The sequence below is a fragment of the Aptenodytes patagonicus genome, chromosome 3, assembly GCF_965638725.1.
Source record: "Aptenodytes patagonicus chromosome 3, bAptPat1.pri.cur, whole genome shotgun sequence".
NCBI lineage: Eukaryota > Metazoa > Chordata > Aves > Sphenisciformes > Spheniscidae > Aptenodytes > Aptenodytes patagonicus.
The window spans coordinates 77,277,816-77,300,055 of NC_134951.1; the positions used below are offsets into that span (position 1 = coordinate 77,277,816).

The 22,240-nt window shown below is 43.1% G+C and overlaps 1 long non-coding RNA gene across 1 annotated transcript; it reads right to left on the bottom strand.

Moving 5' to 3' along the window:
• Nucleotides 1–5,427: 5,427 nt before the first annotated feature.
• On the bottom strand, nt 5,428–22,207 carry LOC143158224 (uncharacterized). Its single transcript, XR_012994929.1, has 4 exons — nt 22,039–22,207; nt 21,433–21,583; nt 11,489–11,697; nt 5,428–8,249 (listed from the first exon to the last, which is right to left on the bottom strand). It is a non-coding gene; the product is annotated as an uncharacterized LOC143158224 (long non-coding RNA).
• Between the last annotated feature and the right edge of the window lie 33 nt (nt 22,208–22,240).

A 22,240-nucleotide genomic window follows, 5' to 3' on the forward strand; every position in this document is an offset into this window, starting at 1 on the left:
TTTCAGTCAGAATGTCTGTTCAGGCATCTTTGATCATCTTCAGATGAGCAAAATCTTGTGGTTGTTTACAGCACTGAGGAAAAAATAGCATTCAGGTAGTGTTTATAAAAAGTTATGGCATGTAAAGCAGAGACAGTTTGAAGAATGGGGTTCGCATAGTGTGACTGTTTGGCATGTGGTGAATATTGTAGCAGTAATCCAAACTGGAGAGGAAAACTGAATGGAGAAGTAGGCTTAAAAGAACAAAGGCATCCAGTCCCAGCGTAGAGACTCTTCTGAGGGACTGTGTTTGTGAGAATGCTGGGAGTTTCTGACTTGTGCATGCCGCAACTGTGTTTTATTGATGATTTATCAGTCTTTCCACAATAGCAGGAGTTAACCCTGCTGCTATCTGAATGCTGTAATGTGCTTTAGTTGTAAACTGCCTCCAAGCGCTGCCTGTATTCCTGAATAGAGTATTAGTTCAAGTTGAATGCAGTCCTCTCTACTGAATGCAAGGTATGTATTCGGTGTAGGTTCTACATGGTGTCAGAGGCAATATTTGGTAAGAATAATAGAAAAATAAGGTCCTTCGGATGCGGAGAATTTATCTGCATGGTTTCCATCAGTATTTGCTAGAAAAAGGGAACAAAAATGTGTTAGGGAATGCAAGGAGCAAAATAAGAAGACTGATAGCATTCACTATAACTTGCTAATGCCCTGCTGATTGAGAAAACATTATTAATCATCATTAGATGCACTATGAAAAGTGGCAGCAAAAGTCCGTACCTCTGCCATTTTGACAAACTGCAGCACATGCAGTAATAGGTGTGCAGACTGATTATAGCCTCAGGTAGTAGAAAAAGGTATACAAAACAAGCATGTATGATTTTAACTGCAAAATATAGGAAAAAAGCTAGAATTTAATGAGATACGGATTCGCATAAAGCTAGATTTGTAGAATCAGTCAGAAAAATGTGATTTCTGCCTTGAGGATACTGCGGTGTTCTGGTGCTTAGTTTCATCCTAAACTGTGCTGACATTTATTTATTTATTTTAAATAATAAAATGAATGAACTGCAGAAAAATAGTAGTAGGAAAAGTTGCAATGACCTTACAAAATTATTTCAGTTTGACAGTGTCATAATGTAGTATCAGACTGGGAATTTTACAATATAAAAAATTGGAACACAAAAAATAGATTGTAATATATGCTTTTCATTTAAGATTTGATTTTTTTTCCCCTAAGGTATGTTTTCAAGCATGTAACAAAAGCTATCTTCAAGCTTATTGTGATTTAAATGGAGAGAATTCTGCTAGCAAGATGAAAGTTGGCTTGCATTAGGATTTTCACTGAACATCCCAACGAAGGGGTAGGCTGCAGAACAAAACTGATCTAATTATGTGACTGGTTAGCAAATGAACAATCGAGGACCTGGTATGAATATATGTTGGACTTTGTTCAGAAGTGTTAATGTTTGATCATTACCTGTTGTGTAATCTTCTGATTATTGTGTACTCTTTAGTATTGTAATTATATAGTTGTGTTCCACATGTAATTCTGGAGGCCTTTGCAGCAAACAGGAAATAATGTGCCACTTAATGAGATTTGAACCTTGGTTAAGGTAAAATACGACTGTTATGAACTGTGGCAGCTGTTTTTGAGCATCAGCTGTCTGGAGTTTCACGTCATTGTGTGTTTCAAGAGTAAGGGGTGAGTGGATGCCTTGTTGCCTAAGCAAAGGTGGCTTTACTTCTAAGCAAAAAGAGTTTTATATGGTATCTCGCTGTGCGCATGGTTTTTGATAGGCAGATGAGTAGGATGTTCTTGATTTAACAACGCAGTAAGACTAACTTCTCAGCAGATGGGATTGCACACAACACAAAATTGCTTCCATATTTTGTGATAAAACGGGTTCAGTCTAAGTGACCTGTGACTTGGACTTCAATTAACTGGAGTTGCAACTTGTAATCATATTTTTCAGCTGATGCCATTTTGGATAAACATGGAAGCATTTATGCTAAAGGTTAAAAAACAAAACAAACTGACCAACCAGGAAAAAAAACACCAAAAAACCCCACCCCAAAAACTAGAAAAATTCTCACTGATGGATTTCTGTCCGGTTTCTATATATAGTGTTCATTAACGTTTGTTAGGAGAGCTTGGCAAGTAAATAGAAAACTCAATTTCTGTATTTTGTTCAGATGAAATCTACTGCATATAGATAAGAAAGTGCACCATTTTAATGAAAAACAAAACCAAAACAAAACGCATTTACAAAAGCTGTGTGACTGGCAGTGTCACCTTTTTACTGTCCTTTTAATCTTCAAGTGAAGCTTAAATGATATCTGATGTTTTTCATTCTCTTTGACTCGTTCAAGTATGTAAATAACTGAAAAAAAACCCTCAGGGCTTTTATAGGTGTTTAATGGGCTGAGACAGTTTCAAGTACAAGATTCTACCATTGATCTTTGTCATGATTGTAGGGGGTCTTTGCTAAGATTCTGGTGGTCATTGTATACCTCAGAGGCAATGAGATGATCTTTGCAACACTATATTGAAGATAAGGGAGAAGGGCAATTTTCATATATAGCTATGATCTTCCATACCATCTCGAAACTCTTCCGTTTTGTAGGAGTCACGTTGAACCTACAAAAGTCTCACCTCATGACAGTGCTTACCTATTTCACGTTTTGCACTTCATGTCTTCTATATTTCAAGTACTGTCCAGGTTTCATGGGAAAAACTGCTTTTTTACTTAGCAGGGAAGTTGACACAAAAAAAACCCAGAACACGTAATTGTCTCTATGCTTGAGTGTTCACATTTTAAGTAATTTGGAACATGTGCCAGATGGGTATCACAAACCAATGTTAACCAATATCGAAATCGTTATCTTTTCCATCCAAGGTGGGGCAAATCTCTGGATCATTAAATTTGTTTCTGATCATCTGATTAGGATACCTAAAGAAAGTCTGTTTTTTCACAGTGGTAGAGGGAAGAGGCAGATTGTAACCAAAAAAATGGTTCTCATTCTGGCTGAGGCAACAAAAAAACCTGCCTTATTTTTAGAACTTCCTGGAGTCGTGCTCCTCGATTTAATCCGTGACAAGTTCTGTGGGTGCTCCTCCTTAAACTCATCTCCTTTGGAAAGCGAGTCATGACAGGTGAACTCATGTTCAAAGAGTTAAGCACGCCTGCTCTCCTCCAAAATAATTAAACAGAGGCAAAAGACTAGCAACTTGGTCTACTTCAGTTAAGTTGAAACGTTCCTCTTCAGGGCTTAGGTATGACACAGTCCCTGTGGTCCTTGGTTATTGATTGTGGTCTGAGAATGGGAAGCTCTCCAAAGTTTAGTAAAAGTGCATTTAGTAGCACTTTGCACACCAGTAAGGGCCATTCTGTGTTTTTGTAGTCATGTCACAGGAAAACCTACTCAAGGACTTGCTGTGCTGCTTCTGCTTGCAAAGTCTGTTCCTTATCACCAGATTAATCTGATCTTGTCTCTTCATGAGGACATTTTTTGAGTGTGTGACTGCCTGCCTCCTTCTGTTGAAGCTAACAGCCTTTTTGGTGGCTCTGATTTCCACTGGATGATTTTAGAAAATTCAGCCTTTATGGCAGATTCTGTTTATGCAAGATACCTTCCCTCCCCACAAGTAAATGTTGCCCAGTGTGCATACTTCAAATTCTTCCCTGGGATATTGTCTTGCTGCCACTGAAATCAGGAGATGACTCTACCTGATTCATCCAAGATTGAGGCCTTCCTCCTTCAGGGTGTAAAGCATGCTTTTATCTCGAACAGGACTCTGCCAGGTTTATGTGGCAAGGGTTTGGTAGCGTGGGGGTGGGAGGGGGAAACCTCTGTGAGAAGAGGCTAGGAGCTGCCCCGTGCTGAACACAGTTGGTTCTAGATGGCTCTGCAATGGACCCACCGCTGGCCAAAGCTAGGCCCATCAATTAAGCTGGTGGCGCCTCTGTGAAAACATATTTAAGAAAGGGTAAAAACCACCGTGCAGCAGCTGTGAGAGAAGAGTGACAAAAATGTGAGAGAAACAGCCCTGCAGACGCCAAAGGTCAGTGAAGAATGAGGGCGAGGAGGTGCTCCAGGCACCAGATCAGAGATTCCTCTGCAGCCCATGGAGAAGACCATGGTGACTCAGGTTGTCCCCTCCTGAAAACCATGGAGGACTGCACAGGAGCAGCTATCAACTCTGCAGCCCATGGAGGACCCCATGTCAGAGCAGGTGGATGTACTTTGAGGGAAGCTGCTGCCCATGGAGGGGAGCCCATGCAGGAGCAGGTTTTCTGGCAGGACCTGTGACCCCATGGGGGAACCATGCTGGAGCAGTCTGTTCCTGAAGGACTGCACCCTGTGGAAAGGACCCATGTTGGAGCACTTCGTGAAGAACTTTCGTGGGAAGGACCCACATTGGAGCAACTTGTGAAGGACTATATCCCATGGGAGGGATCCCACTGGAGCAGGGGAAAAGCGCGAGGAGGAAGGAGCAGCAGGGACGAGCTGTCACCAACTTAACCACAACCTCCATTCCCCATCCCCCTGTGCTGTTCAGGGGGGGAAGGAGATAGAAGAGTTGGGAGTGAAGGAGTGAAGTTGAGCCTGGGAAAAAGAGCGGGGTGGGCGGGGAGGTGTCTTTAGTTTTGTTAGTTTTTGTTTCTCACCATTCTACCCTATTTTAAATTGGCAATAAAGATAATTTTCCCCAAGTCAAGTCTTTTTTGCTTGTGACGGTAATTGGAGAGCCATCTCCCTGTCCTTATCTCAACCCACGAGCTTTTCCATCTTATTTTCTCCCCATCCTGTTGAACAGGGGGAGTGAGAGAGTGGCTGGGTGGTTGTCTGGCAGCCAGCCAAGATCAAATCCACTGTAGGGAACAAAACCCATTAGAAAGCACTTCACCTTTTTTGTCTCTGTGGCAATTTGTTCTGCAGGTGTGGTTTTCTCCACTCAAAAGGAGAAGTCCTAGGTGTGTAGAAAAAGGACTATTCTCTGGCCACTGGAAAGCTACTTGAGATGATGTCGTGGTTTAACCTCAGCCGGCAACTGAGCACCATGCAGCTGCTCACTCACTCCCCCCCACCCCCGGTGGGATGGGGGAGAGAAATGGAAGAGCACAAGTGAGAAAAACTCGTGGGTTGAGATAAAAACAGTTTAATAATTGAAATAAAATGATAATGTTGTAATAATAATAATAATACACAAAGCAAGTGATGCACAGTGCAATTGCTCACCACCCGCCGACTGATGCCCAGCCAGTCCCCGAGCAGCGGCCCCCCCGGCCAGCTTTCCCCCAGTTTATGTACTGAGCATGACGTCACATGGTATGGAATGTCCCTTTGGCCAGTTTGGCTGTGCCCCCTCCCAGCTTCTTGTGCACCCCCAGCCTTCTCAGTCGGCAGAGCATGGAAAACTAAAAAGTCCTTGGCTAGTGTAAGCATTACCTAGCAACAGCTAAAACATCGGTGTGTTATCAGCGTTATTCTCACCCTAAATCCAAACCACAGCACTGTACCAGCTACTAGGAAGAAAATCAACTCTATCCCTGCCGAAGCCAGGACAGATGTATTGTCCATATGAGTGTTTACATTCTGCCATTTCCAATGGGGCTTGGAAGCTGGAAGGAACATGCAAGGGCTTGGGAGGTTGAGATAAAGGCTTACTGTGTTGATTTGTACCATATATGAGGTGATGAGGTCCTGTGACTCGGCAAGATAGGTGAGCACCACCCCTGCTACATGTGAGAGGGAAGGGTCTGACCACGTCCATGAAGGTCCTAGCTCAGACTGAAAAGTACTCAGTTTTGAATTATTGGATGCGTATGTACTCATAGTATGAATTCGTAACAATAGCACCACTCAAAAGATTTTGCTTCTTCATAACCAACTTTCTTGTTTCCTCTTACTCAAGTGGTTGAACAGTTTTGATTCAGGGTTTTGATCCAGAGTAGGTGTTGAAGCCTTAATTAGATTTGTCATCAGGGTTGCAGTGTTAATGATGGAGTGAAGTGGGTTGTGTGGTTTAATGTCACTCGGCAATATCATTCAAATGGAAAGCTGTAATTCTGCTTTGCAGGAAAAAAATGAGGGTTTTATCTGTATTTTTTTTCTGCTTTGTAATGAAACAAACTTTTTGGTATGGTTTATGTCAAGAAAACAAGCAAGATGCAGATGTTCAGAGTAAGAGCTGAATGGTTAGGGCATTTCATATGTGGAAGATTCAGTTTGTCTTGTCTCCAAATCAAGCAGAGAAGGAACATTCAATAATAAGGCACTGTTTCTCACATCATAATCACTGAGAGCTGCTTCTGAGTTCTCTCTTGCTTTCACCTTTCTCCCCTCATGGAATGAATGATATTAAATTATTCCATTGTAGGAAATAGTTACCGTGTATATAGGTGTGTTACACAAGGCTGGACAGAACGTCCGTAGGTGAAATCAAATGTCAGTAAGAAATCTTCAAAATAGGTGGAGAATATGGGATAATTTATGCTTTGACAATTAGTCAAGACAAATTCTAACTGGTCTTTAATTTTGCTCTGACCACAGGTATGCTCTCAGCAAAAGCGGGTTTGAGAAGTACTACTCTAGAGTTAGGCACAGCCTGCCTTTGGAATATCCTGTTTGAACTTTAAGACGCTCTTAATTGACAGGAGTTGGATGAACAACTTAGTGTTAGTTATGGTAGTTACTGAGACCACCACACAAAGTGGTTGTGTATTCCCTGTCAGTTGTGGTGACCTCATAACGCTCAGGAAGGAGTTAACAAGCGGCCAACTGAAGCGTGCTGTGCTACTTTGGATCTCGAGCAAGTACCTGATGGTTACGTGAAGATCATACGAGACTTTTTCTTCAAAGTTTGATGCAAGCACATCAGGTTAGAGTGACCGCTTGCATCCATGGAGAGAGTTGTGCTCAAGCTGAAACTAACCTGAGGAGAGACTGAAGAAAGTACTGAGAACGTCGCCAGCTGCACAGCATTATCTGGGGACTCACCCATGATAAGGGAGTTACCTGCTCCCAGACACGTGACCACATAGTTTATAATTGCAAGCCACGGCAGTATAATGAGTTACCCATTAATCAGCTGAGACATCACGGTAGTGTTAGCAGGTGTGTTACACTGTGCAGCTGGAGCAGACTGAGAGAATTTATCTGGTCATTTACCACAACTCAGCTAATGACAGATAATTTGACTGAGGAATTGCCACGGGATATGCTAGGAGCCAAGATCTAGCCTGTACTGTCAGTGATCCCATCATTGCCAGATGCGCTCTCCCGGCAGATTTATTGTCACTTCTGTTTCCCTCTGTGGCATTAAATGCTAGTCTATTGTTTTTTACATCAGTGTAAGTAGGATTAACAATAGAAGTAACTTTTTTTTCAGAACACTGTTTGACACCGATATTAGAGACCTTTAAAGTTGCTGTTAGGCTTCAAGGGGATGTTCTGACAAACTCATCCATAATGCAACTTGGGTAAGGGAAAAAAAAAATCACTTTTTATTTATTGCTCCCTATGGACCATATAGATGTAATCACATTGAAATGAAGTGAGATGCTAAAGCTATGACTACAGTAATTCTGTGAAATTCACGCAGAGCTCATTTTATGCTTAGTTGGATCAATATATCAAACGTTGGTTTCTATTTCCTTGAATTTATGTGGGTAGTAGTGTTTGAACAAAGATGTGCTACAGCAAAACAAGTACTAATAAACACAGGATAATAAACGTAACACAAACCCACTCATTCTCTAGTGGTACGGACAGAAACCTTAACAGAACTTGTTTACTTAGGAAAGACTGCCAGCAACTTGTTTATCTGACTTAGAAGCACTCGGTGAAAAGTGATGCCCGCTGGATTTGTTATGTAAATACAACTTTTAACAGATTTTTGAGTATTTTTGGTCTCAGTAGCACAGTCTTAAGTTTGTTAGCTACAGGGATATATGCGTTGTACATATTCATGTTCTGGCATATGATAACACTATTACTAAATTTACAGAAAAGAGGTGTTTGTGGTGAAATGAGTGGATTCAGTTGACTTCCATGCAATTTTCAGACTGTTCTAATCCAGGTCACGCTGCTTTCTGCTTAAAATATGTCTCAATTCTAGAACGAAGTGCTAGTTCTCCAAGTCGGAAATAAGCTCTTCTAGGTGATAATGTGCAATTCATCCATCACTCTAGTCAGCTGCCAAGTAACAGTTCTGTAGCTTTCCCTTTTACAGTTCTCTGGTTGATGACATGTCCCTAAAGAAAAAGAAAAAGCAAGCATTTCTGAAAGGCAGAGAAGAACTGCAATGTTCAAAAAAATTTATATAATATCCAAATCAGTAGCTGAAGTTTAATTAGCCCCTTTAAATTTTGAGCTGACTGTACGCGAACTTTAATGAAATCCATAGAGCTTTGCAAAAAGCACGGCTGAGAGCAGCAGCAGAAAAACGATTAGCCTCTCTTGAAGTCTACGTAGTCCAGTGAACAGTTTCTTTGCACTATTCCCTTTTTTCTTAATTTGTTATTTTCCCTGCATTGTTCTAAAAAGAATATCCCACTGGCTGTCCCCAGTGAGACTCCTGATTTGCAGTCATACTAGCCTAAATTACATATGTAAAAGACCATTATTTAATAGCTTTATAAACAGCAATTAGTTTTATTTTCATAAAGTCTTAAGTTGAAACTTGCACCAATGTTAAATACCCAAATATATGGCTTAAAAGCATAGAAAATGACAGGTATATTTCCAGAGGGACTTAATCCTTTATGTGCTGATAAAATCAACAGAGGGTACTGGTTTATCCGTTCCTTCTAATAATTAAAGTCTTAGCTTTAGGCTTCCAAACGGGAATGCTTTTGTTAGAGTCACTTTGAATCTTTCTACTAGTAAGTGAAGGCACCGACAGTCAGTGTTTTTCATTTTACACTTTTTTAATACGAAGAAAGAAACACCTACCTTCTAAGGTTTAGTGTTTAAAAATGTCAGAGAACCTCATTTGGTAAGACAGATTGGTTTAACTTTCCCTACAAAGACGTGGAGACCAGAATGATAGGAATACTGATTTGTGCTCTCTTCTTAAAAACATTTACAGGAAAAAGCATTAGAAGATAAATCTAATTTAGTTGTTCCAACCGAATACGCCACCTTGGCTCAGTTACTTTGGCAGGCAAACAATGGTGGGCTCAGCTTTTGCAGTATTAAGTCTAAAGAGATGCAAGTCTCGTGCTTGTTCAGTATAGGATCTTTCCGGAATAAAACGATACTGAAGTTGTTCTCCTTCAGACGGTTGTTGGGTACGAACGTGGATAGGTCTGCGATTGCCACCTCACCTGCAGTCCTTTGTGGCATGGGTTGTTCAACTGGTCACACGTGGCAACAGGCTTGGTTTTTTTAAAGGTACTGAGGTTGATAACTTTGCCGGACTGTTTACTTCCATCCCACAGCAGAGTGGTAGATACAAACAAGTATCTGTAGATAGTTACTAAGGGAACATGCAGATCGACGTGCAAATATTAAGCGTGCCTTTCGTGTGCGTGGTAACTTCTTAGAAATACAGTTGAAGAAAACCCTGTCAATTATTTTAGCTTGTTCATTATTATATATTGATAGAATCTACGTAGATTGAAAGAAATGGGTGTGTAGCTGAAAATGAGGTAATTCAGAGAGCAAAGGTAAAATAAATGGTCCGTTACACTTGGACCGCACAGTCAGTACCTCACTTAATATACTGTGGTTCCTGGTGAGGAGGAACTGTGCACTAGCACTGCTCGTATTCACTAGCTCAGGACTGACACTCTCAGAAGTTCTAATTATGGAAGCAATAGACTGAGTTATCACATCCAGATCTTTTCAAAATGAAGGATACAGTTTATTTTGTGTGCCACGTAATGCAGTCGGGGTAGTGAATAGTTACAGTATCAGTATCCTTGATCACTAAGGTAAAAAAAAGTCACTTTATTTGCGTATTCATACTTAGAGTAGAACTGAAAATACAGAGGTTAATTGTTGCTTTCAGTTTAAGTCATTTGAAATGTGGATGCTTACAAAGGAAATCTAGTGACTGCTCATCAAGTGCTTCACTGTGCTGCCCCCGTCAATGCCGACCGGCCATCACGCCAGTCTAATAGCGCTATCCCCTTTCCCTTTTCCTCCTTAAAAATATTTTAACCACTGGGATAGCTGTAATCAGTAATAAATTAAATAAATAAAAAGTAAATAAATTAAAAATACTCATAAATGTGTGCATTTACGAGTGTAAAAACTGGTTCTTAAACAAGATTAAGCTCTTGAGAACTTGGAACACAACATTCTACTACACGCGTTTATTAAAGAACTACTACATGCTACAAAGAATGGTTGCTTGGCTGGCAGGAACTCAGAGGGGGCTTGAACTTTGCACGGGACTAGTTCCATGCAAACCAGTTCCAACAATTCATATATAAATATATTTTTAAAAATTCCACTTCATTGTTTTATGGGTAAGAACCTGAAAAGTGAGAGATCAGATCAGGATTTATTCTACAAGTTTCCCAGACAAGAAATTTGCTATCAAGCAAACACTAGTTCTGATAATTTAAGAAAACAATTCCACTTACCTGGAATTTGAGGTCATGAGTGACATACATACTCAAAAACTATTAAATTTTGGCCAAATTAGTGCCTGTTACTGATGTGTGAATCTATGAACTTTTCTATTTAGGTTTATCTCAGAATAGGAAAGGCTTTTGGCAACAAATTTTTTATAGCACTAAGCCTTCCTTAATGATCTTAGTTTGAGAATATTGTGCCTATGTGAGTATGCAGATGACAATGTCATCTGTGAAAATAAACTGTCATATGTCACAATGACATCATTAATGTCATACTGTTAAAGTAAACCAAGAAGGAATCTAAGTAGGACAATTAGACCTAGGTGCTATTTTTCAGTAAACTTAAAACCACTTGGTGGGGAGGGAGAAGACATAAGAAGTTTCAGGCAGCTTGTATAATTGTATTTTCATGGAGTAAGGAGCAAAAAGTTAAGTACTGAGAAAGATAACGTCATTTGAAAATGGAAGTGTGCTCATAGCTGTTCAAGACAATGTAATACGGATGCGTAATACAAGTGTAACTCTACAAGGAGACTATCCATATGCTTACAATGAAGTACATATTCTTGTACTTCAAAGGCTATGGTAATATTGTTCATTAACACGACTGATCCATTTTCGGGCTGATCTCCAAACTCTGTTATTCCTTCAAAACAGGTGAAGAAAAAACCAAGAAGTGGTCAGCTGGTGACTTACGGGCCAGGTCCAGCTCTTGAGTAGCCAGCTGCGGCTTCCGCGTTGGGATTACCTTGAGGGACTGGCTGTGCTAATGGAAAGGCGTCTGCGGGAGAACGCGAGCTCAAGTGGAGAACAGGTCACTGTGGTACACAGCAACGTACACACACCAAATTAAGTAGTAGGAGTCCCCTGCCTATGATCTAGTCTCCACAGTACGTCATACACACCTTGCGGCTCTTGGCTGCAAGCCGTTGCCATGACCTGTGGAAGGTTGCTACGTTGCAGGCTGTTTACACACTCGTTCTAGACTGCAATTCCTATTTTCAAGGGTTTCTTTATGGCTGGATGAAAACAGTGTTTGCTCCTCAGCAAGGATTATCTGCGTGTCAGGTAAGCGAATTCAGTGAAGCTTGCCAAATCAGCTGAAATAAAGTTTCTTTAAAAGAGAAACAAGAAACGTACAGTTGAAAAATTTGTAAATACATGAAACCACGGAGAGGAGGAAGCAGCAGCAATGTATTGGATTGATACACTGATACAGCAACGTATTCATACAAGGAAAGAAGGTAACAGAGTAGATACTCTGTACACTATTATCCACTTGAGCATTAAATCTACTTCTTTATTAGATTTGGCTGATGATACAACCTCTTCTTATTTTTCGTGTGTGGTGGGACTGTCAGGTAGGAAGCAGGGTCGTTTCTGGATTTTTTTTTCTTTTTGTTGCCACTTTACCTAAACCTTAAAGATAATTTGTTGATCTAAAGATAACTTCTGGATTTTTTGGATCCAGTTTCAGTCTAAGAAAAAGGCTTTAAGTTGTTATTATTTTAATATAATTGGAGAAAGAAATTGATTGGTAAGGTCAGTCACCAATAAGTTGGATTTCTTGCATTATGAGGAGCATATAATAACCACTGAGAATTCTATACTTAAATGAATAATCATCTCTCTACATTTCATCCTCTGTTCCCTTTTCTGTTATATGGGTTGTGACTTTAGAGATAGCATCCCTCAGTCTGTGTTTGCTTACTTTTTTTTAAAACAGTAAAGGAAACAAAGCTGTTTAATTATTATACAATGAAACGGTCTATTTCTAACTTCCTTCAAATTTAGTCAGAAGACTTTTTTTGCAAGACTTCCATTTTTTTTGATGCTGTACATTAAGTTCCAGTCAGCTTTGGAGCTAGAAATGTATTGCTTAAGAGCGTATCAAGAAGGAACTATTCTTGCTTAACTTTCTTTCCCATAGTTGCTTCACAAACTAACAAGTGCATTCTTTCACCTTTTACATAACAGCAATTGGATTTTTATTGTTCCTGAATTCAAGATCAGTAATTCAGTCATTTACATTCTGAAGATAGCAAATTATGCATAACTTATAATACTTAAGTGATGCTATGATCTTAAAGACTCTGCCAAATGTTTTGCCCTCTAACACTGTGTGTGACTTTCTGAAGTATTGTTGCTCGTACATAAAACGCTTGCAAGAAAAAAGTCTGCATAATGAAAACTAAACAGTAACTTTTTCTTCAAATGGTCACAGGAGTATAACATACAGGAACTTTCTATCAACCAGTAATTTGGTCCTAAGAACGCTGAAACCATGCTTGGTTACAGATGGTGCATTAGACTGGAGCACAGCTACTAGGGTCTGTGTGCATCTGCTTTTGAAAGCGGAAGGATTATGTAAGTCTCCACAAAAAAGGCCCATTCTTCTACTTAAAAATGCATCTGTCATATTGCATATCAATTTTGGGTCAGATTGCACTCTCCTAACTAATACCAGAATAAAGTTCTGGTATTCCATACAGTCAAGTGTTAGGTTTTACGCTGTGCCTCGTTTCCAAAGGGCTGAAACACTTTTTTTCCCCGAGGCAGGTATTTTAATGAGAAACTTGACGCACCATTGGTGGTAAAAGGCAGGTTTCAAACAATGTGCCTTATCATGAGTTGGCATAGTAACCATTTACTGTTGCATACTGTTTTTCACTCAAGAAGCTCAAGGTACTTTGCAATCATCAAATCTTTACTCTCCTATAGGAGTTTACACAAGCCCTCCAAGTAAATCCTTGGCCTCTCTTCTGTCCCTTTGGGCCGGGCAGAAGAGCCACGTTGCTGTTAGGGCTACCAGAACACTGGGTTTGCCTGGGGACATATCACCCTGGTGCACATTATCACTCCACAGATAACGTGAGGCTGGCCTGGAGCGTCCCTCCAAGAACTGTGTAGGTCACTTCGCTTGAAGCAGGAAAGGAGCTGCGTGCTGGGCTTGCCTGCGGTATTTGTTGATACCTGGGCATTGATGAGGCTGATAGGGCATACTGAAAGGGCCCTCTGGTGAAATATGTTGGGACTTTCTCCAGCTCCCAAGACATCTGAGGCTGGGAAGGATGCAGAAATGGCTTTATATTTTTACTGGATTTTGAAAAAACAAACCTACTAGAACAGTTATTCCTGTATGTGTTCCTGTAATGTTTACTGTAATGTTATTGCGTATTTATGCTGCCTAGTTACTTCTAAAAATAACGAACTCTTTTTTTTTTTAAGTTAAGGAAGTATGCTACACAAAACCCCGTGCAAAAGTGAAAATAATCTCCTGTAGTGTCCTACCTATTATTACAATATAACTCTCCAACACGATTCCTAAAATGGTCAGTCATGCCAGAACTTCTGCAGCTTAGTCTGCATAAAAGGCTGCTACGAGCACTAAGCAGCTAAAACAGTTCATGCAGCTATCACTGCTCTGACACAGCACCTAAAACTAAAAAATGAGAATAGCAGTGCTTATCTGGTAACAGGTTCTTTAATTGCTTAGTCTTCTTTCAGTCTTCAGACTATAAAGGTAAAATCTCAGCTTTTCTTTTCTTGGCTGCTCTACTGTCAAATTAGAACAAACACTAAAAGCGTTAGTTCATATTTCTATCAGAATTATCACGAGAAGGACAGTTAGACGTCAATTAGAAGATCTGGATCCATAGATCACTGATCAGTTTAGATTATTAATCAACACGATCAACTTTCACTTAAAACAGTGGTCTTAGATTCTTTGCATTAGACTAGTTATTTTTATATTTAGTTCAATCTCTTTCAGGAAACATAGACTGTCCAAATTTTTCAGCAATGAACATTTTACCCAAATCACTAATACATCTAAATCACTAATACATCTAAATCAGCTTACCACATAATATAAATGTTTTCCCTCTTACAAGCAAGAATGTACAGTGTGCTGCCTTTCTCTTTCCTATAATTAGCACAAACATTTGGAAATTGCAATAACACTTTCTCCGTATCTTTACAAGAAAGAAAATGACCTAAAAAGGGAAGAACGGCAGTCTAGGAAGGAGCACAGCGAATCTAAACATCACCCACAACTTTCAATCAGGGACACCCCCCACCCCTCCTCCCTTCTCCAACCAGATCCTTTCAGTATTTGTGTTTTGGTTTTGTTTTTCAAACTCTGTCTTCACTACAGATTTCCCTACTTGGAAATATCGTTTGAGATCACTGTACAGCAACAACAGATAAAGCTGTGCCAAGTAGCAAACTGGCCCATGGTATAGAAGTTTGTAATCAGTAAAGAACATGTACATTACAGACACAGGCTACCCCAACATGGAAGTATTAAGTTCATCTGTCATTTTAGTAGTGTTCACATTGTTCAGATGACTGTGTGCTATTTCTATACCTAGTAGACACCTTTCAAATAAGAAAATTGTGAAGAAAAACATGACTTTCCACTTGGAAAACTGAATTTTGGACTGCTGTATACTGTCAAACTTCTGGATTAGTGTCTTTATTATAATTTCAGCCAGTAATACTTTGTCCAAGTTTCCTGAATGTAACAAACAGTTCAAAACTGAGTTCACAAAAATACCTTTGGTGGGTTGACCCTGCCTGGACACCAGGTGCCCACCAAAGCTGCTCTATCACTCCCCTCCTCAGCTGGACAGGGGAGAGAAAACATAACGAAAGGCTCCCTGGGTCGAGAAAAGGGCAGGGAGAGATCACTCACCAACTACCGCCACGGGCAAAACAGACTCGGCCTTGGGGAAATTAGTTTAATTTATTGCCAACCAAGTCAGAGTAGGGTAATGAGCAATAAAACCAAATCTTAAAAACACCTTCCCCCCACCCCTCCCTTCTTCCCAGGATTAACTTTACTCCCGATTCTCCCTACCTCCTCCTGCCCAGCAGCGCAGGGGGACGGGGAATGGGGGTTGCGGTCAGTTCATCACACATTGTCTCTGCAGCTCCTTCCTCCTCAGGGGGAGGACTCCTCACACTCTTCCCCTGCTCCAGCGGGGGGTCCCTCCCACAGGAGACAGTCCTCCATGAACTTCTCCAACGTGAGTCCTTCCCACGGGCTACAGTTCTTCACGAACTGCTCCAGCGTGGGTCCCTTCCACAGGGTGCAGTCCTTCAGGAACAGACTGCTCCAGCGTGGGTCCCCCGCAGGGTCACAAGTCCTGGCAGCAAACCTGCTCCAGCGTGGGCTCCTCTCTCCACGGGTCCACAGGTCCTGCCAGGAGCCTGCTCCAGCGCGGGCTTCCCTTGGGGTCACAGCCTCCTTTGGGCATCCACCTGCTCCGGTGTGGGGGATCCTCCACGGGGTGCAGGTGGATATCTGCTCCACCATGGACCTCCACGGGCTGCAGGGGGACGGCCTGCCTCACCATGGTCTTCACCACGGGCTGCAGGGGAATCTCTGCTCCGGCACTTGGAGCACCTCCTCCCCCTCCTTCTTCACTGACCTTGGTGTCTGCAGAGCTGTTTCTCTCACATATTCTCACTCCTCTCTCCAGCTGCAATTGCACAGGGGTTTTTTTTCCCCTTCTTAAATCGCAGAGGCACTACCACCATTGCTGATTGGCTCGGCCTTGGCCAGCGGCGGGTCCATCTTGGAGCTGGCTGGCATTGGCTCTGTTGGACATGGGGGAAGCTTCTAGCAGCTCCTCAGAGAAGCCACCCCTGTAGCCCCCCTGCTACCAAAACCTTGCCACACAAACCCAATACAGTTTCTAACTGACTAAATGGGGAGAGTTGTATGAAAAAGATTATTTTTCCACAGCATTAGTATCCAAGAAGGGGCTCTAGAGATCACAATCTGCAAGAATCAATTGCTTCATGGGATTTCTCCTAAATTGTAGTAATAGGTCTAGCCTTATGTAATTTCCAGCTAATTAGCCTTTATGTCTGTTTTATTATCCAAAATTTGTGCAGGTGGTGGAGATTTTACAGGAGGAATCACCAAGGCTGTCTACGAACTGTAACATCAACAGTTATATCTTCAGTTTCTGCCTAATTGCTGTAGCTAAAAGGGTTCTAAGGAAAAGTTTGAATGTTCAGAAATTGGAGCTGAGATTATATTTACATACACATAAAACATGTTTAAAGGCATTTTCTGTTGCTGTGCACTAAACTTCTACAGAATCACAAATCTAACTTTATACGTAGGGCCCTACTGAAATACAAATGCTGAGATTCTGTGTTCATACAAATCCCATTGCTGTGGATGAGTCAGGATGAGTCAAGAAATATATGTTTATGGTTTTCTTATGCTACAGAAGTCCCTCTAATTTCTTATACCGTCTCTTCCTGGCATAAAATTGTTCTGGTATTGTATTGGGTTTGTGTGGCAAGGTTTTGGCAGCGGGGGGGCTACAGGGGTGGCTTCTCTGAGGAGCTGCTAGAAGCTTCCCCCATGTCCAACAGAGCCAATGCCAGCCAGCTCCAAGATGGACCCACCGCTGGCCAAGGCCGAGCCAATCAGCAATGGTGGTAGTGCCTCTGGATAACATATTTAAGAAGGGGGGGGGGGGGGGAACCTGCACAACTGCGTCCAGAGAGGGGAGTGAGAATATGTGAGAGAAACAGCTCTGCAGACACCAAGGTCAGTGAAGAAGGAGGGGGAGGAGGTGCTCCAAGTGCCGGAGCAGAGATTCCCCTGCAGCCCGTGGTGAAGACCATGGTGAGGCAGGCTGTCCCCCTGCAGCCCGCGGAGGTCCATGGTGGAGCAGATATCCACCTGCAGCCCATGGAGAGCCCCACACCGGAGCAGGTGGATGCCCAAAGGAGGCTGTGACCCCAAGGGAAGCCCGCGCTGGAGCAGGCTCCTGGCAGGACCTGTGGACCCGTGGAGAGAGGAGCCCACGCTGGAGCAGGTTTGCTGCCAGGACTTGTGACCCTGCGGGGGACCCACGCTGGAGCAGTCTGTTCCTGAAGGACTGCACCCTGTGGAAGGGACCCACGCTGGAGCAGTTCGTGAAGAAATGCAGCCCGTGGGAAGGACTGACGTTGGAGAAGTTCATGGAGGACTGTTTCTCGTGGGAGGGACCCCCCGCTGGAGCAGGGGAAGAGTGTGAGGAGTCCTCCCCCTGAGGAGGAAGGAGCTGCAGAGACAATGTGTGATGAACTGACCGCAACCCCCATTCCCCGTCCCCCTGCGCTGCTGGGCAGGAGGAGGTAGGGAGAATCGGGAGTAAAGTTAATCCTGTGAAGAAGGGAGGGGTGGGGGGAAGGTGTTTTTAAGATTTGGTTTTATTGCTCATTACCCTACTCTGACTTGGTTGGCAATAAATTAAACTAATTTCCCCAAGGCCGAGTCTGTTTTGCCCGTGGCGGTAGTTGGTGAGTGATCTCTCCCTGCCCTTTTCTCGACCCAGGGAGCCTTTCGTTATGTTTTCTCTCCCCTGTCCAGCTGAGGAGGGGAGTGATAGAGCAGCTTTGGTGGGCACCTGGTGTCCAGCCAGGGTCAACCCACCACAGAAACACAGTCAGCATTGACAAACACCTGGGATGGTACCAATGACAATAAAATGTAGGCTTTAAAATAAATTTGGCACTAAGCATCACTGTGTTGCTAGTTTACTGTTAGATTTGAGGTAGATCGAGGCTTCCACTCAGTAGATGCTATAGGTGTAAGTATATTTCTAGATCCTGAACAGCTGCTACGGACACAAAGGCACAACGTTTATTATTACAGTTCAGACAGACCACTAAGATGGTGGTTTGTTCCCACAAGAATAAATAGTTAACAATAGTTTCTGGGACAGTTAAAAGCAACTTGATTATTAAGAGTTTTGGTCCCTTCATGCCAAAGCTTTTTGATGGGACCTGTAAGGCTTGCCAAGTTGGAATGAGGACTTAATACAGGAAAAAAAAAAAGGAAATGGTCATGTTTAATTTTGTGGCTCTAAAAGATGACTGGATTATAGGGAAGGCTTTTAGGTTTGAGAATAGTGTCGAGGACTGCAGGGGAAGAGCACTGGTCAGGCAGTACTAGGATAAGGGGTCATTTTGGCAAAGGAAAGCAGTTTATTGTTAATTCCTTAGGAGGCTTAGGGTGACACTTAAAACTAAATTTAGGGTTATGGCAATGGCCCAACAGTGGAAGTACTTCTTCAACTCCTGCAATCCCAAACAGTAACAGTAAACGTAACATCCCCCCACCCCGCCTTTACTCTAGCTAAAATTCCAGTTTAGAGATGACAAATCCATAGACCATGCAAATCTAGCAACGGAAAAAACACACATTTGCCTTTGCTTCTGAGCTTAAACCCAAACCTTACGGTATGTATAGTTCACCAGTCTCAGATCTACAAGAATCCATTTTATCCTGCATACAGCCATCACTCAGTCTACAACTTGGTAGTATTCATCAATAAAAAATTGCTCTAGTCCCACTATCCCCAACCCACGGGACTTCATGGGATAGGACGAGAGGAAATGGCCTCAAGTTGCGCCAGGGGAGGTTTAGATTGGATGTGAGGAAAAATTTCTTTACTGAAAGAGTGGTTAAACATTGGAAGAGGCTGCCCAGGGAAGTGGTTGAGTCCCCATCCCTGGAGGTATTTAAAAGACACGTAGATGCAGCGCTTAGGGACATGGTTTAGTGGGCATGGTGGTGTTGGGTCGACGGTTGGACTCGATGATCTTAGAGGTCTTTTCCAACCTCAATGATTCTATGATTCTATGATTCAGAGTCCCAAGCCAATCTCCAGTTCTAGTTTTTATCCCAGTCTTGCAGGATCCAGCAATAAATCCAGTTTTTCAGCCTTTCTTGTTTGATCTCTCAATGCTAAGCCTAATCTGAACTAGTTTTTTTGAGGAAAGAGCAGGAAGTCAAGCTTGTCACTTTTTGTCACCTTTAACATGAATCTAACACCCAGTACTGACAGACACAAAATGGATTAAGGCAGAACCTGGAGAAGAAACGGACTGAATTAGTTTTAAAGCTAGTATTTGGCACATCAGAGTCTAAAGAACAATTTTTTTATTGTTCCACGTGGTTTACAGGACTAAGATGAGGACTCGGTACCTACAGGCACAAAGAATCATAGAATCATAGAATTGTTAAGGTTGGAAAAGACCTCTAACATCATTGAGTCCAACCATCAACCCAACACCACCATGCCCACTAAACCATGTCCCTAAGCCCCTCATCTACATGTCTTTTAAATACCTCCAGGGATGGGGACTCAACCACTTCCCTGGGCAGCCTCTTCCAATGTTTAACCACTCTTTCAGTAAAGAAATTTTTCCTCACGTCCAATCTAAACCTCCCCTGGCGCAACTTGAGGCCATTTCCTCTCGTCCTATCGCTTGTTACTTGGGAGAAGAGACCGACACCCACCTCGCTACAACCTCCTTTCAGGTAGTTGTAGAGAGCGATGAGGTCTCCCCTCAGCCTCCTTTTCTCCAGGCTAAACAACCCCAGTTCCCTCAGCCGCTCCTCGGAAGACTTGTTCTCCAGACCCCTCACCAGCCTCGTTGCCCTTCTCTGGACATGCTCCAGCACCTCAACATCCTTCTTGTAGTGAGGGGCCCAAAACTGAACACAGTATTTGAGGTGCGGCCTCACCAGTGCCGAGTACAGGGGCACGATCACTTCCCTGCTCCTGCTGGCCACACTAGTTCTGATACAGGCCAGGATGCCATTGGCCTTCTTGGCCACCTGGGCACGCTGCCAGCTCATGTTCAGCCGGCTGTCGACCAACACCCCCAGGTCCTTTTCCGACAGGCAGCTTTCCAGCCACTCTTCCCCAAGCCTGTAGCGCTGCATGGGGTTGTTGTGGCCGAAGTGCAGGACCCGGCACTTGGCCTTGTTGAACCTCATACAATTGGTCTGGGCCCATCGATCCAGCCTGTCCAGGTCCCTCTGCAGAGCCTTCCTACCCTTGAGCAGATCAACACTCCCACCCAACTTGGTGTCATCTGCAAACTTACTGAGGGTGCACTCGATCCCCTCATCCAGATCATTGATAAAGATATTGAACAAGACCGACCCCAAAACTGAGCCCTGGGGAACACCACTCGTGACCGGCCGCCAACTGGATGTAACTCCATTCACCACAACTCTCTGGGCCCGGCCGTCCAGCCAGTTTTTGACCCAGCGCAGAGTACACCTGTCTAAGCCGTGAGCCGCCAGCTTCTCTAGGAGAATGCTGTGGGAGACGGTGTCAAAGGCCTTACTGAAGTCCAGGTAGACCACATCCACAGCCTTTCCCTCATCCACTAGGTGGGTCACCTGGCCATAGAAGGAGATCAGGTTGGTCAAGCAGGACCTGCCTCTCATGAATCCGTGCTGGCTGGGCCCAATCCCCTGGTTGTCCCGCATGGGGACAACCTTCAGTTAAGGTTTGTCTAAAGGTACACGTGTTGCTGGTTTCTCTTTACATTGAGGCTTAGACAACAACCAGGAACTAAACTATCCATCGGATGTCTTGTTGGATCCTGCAGTTTCTTAGCTGGGACTGTGACTGGAATGAACAGAAGCATATGGTTTTACGTAGACACAATATGCTGGGGTGCTTTTAGGGCTACTGTCAAACCCCAGAGTTCATTGTTACATTCTGTATTGCCCATAATACTAAAATGAAGGTGTATGGTAAAGGGGTAGATATTTGAAAGACAATTAGGACATAGGTTATGGGTAACTCGACTGCAAGGTTGAGCAAAAGCAAAGATTAAAATGTAATGCTCTGTTCCAGAAAGGCAGCAGTGCTACAGCGAGGGCTGGTGCTAGCAGAAATGCGTGGAGGACAGCCAGAATTCCCTTAGCTTTGGTTATGTCTGGAGAAGTGGTGGCATATCACTTACACAAGTTCAGTGAGCATCAGTGAAAATGAGCTAAAGCACTCTTAAAAATAAATTTGGCAGTACATACCCTTCAGCGTGGCATCACCCCTGAACACAGGAAACAAGCAGCCATTTTTTGAGGCAGGATTTCTTTTGACTCATTGAAAGGCCTTCATCCTGTTCCCAGAACTTGACCTAAATAAAGTTACCACTCCTCTGTTTCTGTCCTTGAAACGCTCCTGAAATGTATTCAGACAAGGACTGCCCTGTAAATGGTTGGATTGCATCCTCTTTCTCAGTCGTTCTTTGCAAGCCCTGAATATTGCTACATGAAGGAGTTGCCAAATTGCAGCCAGAAGGGCAAAACAGAATGCACGCAGTTGGGAGCTACAGAATTTTTTAAGCAGCTTTCTAACCTCCCCCAGCATTTCACATCTCTGGTCTCAGCACGACTGACTGCCCGTCTGCAGAGAAGATATAAACATCACGGACACTTCAGTGTTACTTGAGGCCAAACCTTCTTTGCAATGCTGCGCGTATAGCAGTTATTTAACGATGTGTTTGCAGCGCTAAATTAAGTCTGGGCTCTCAGGAGTAACTGCAGCAGCTTCATTTAACGAAGCAGTAATACTCACTTGCTAAAGCCAGTACGCATAACACGTAGCCCTTTGCAACCTGGAAGCCTAGTATTTACCTGCAGAGGCAATTCTCCGTTCCAGTCCTGACTGCAGGAGGCTATCCGGGGTGGGCATTAACTCCCGACCGGTATTTTGGGAGGGAAGTCCCCTCAGCCACCTGCGTGCGGGCAGGCAAGCACCGACACAAACCGCACCGGGCAAAGCCCAGACGGAACGGGCCGCGGCCGCCCCGCCCCCCGCACGGCGTCCTGCCCCCGC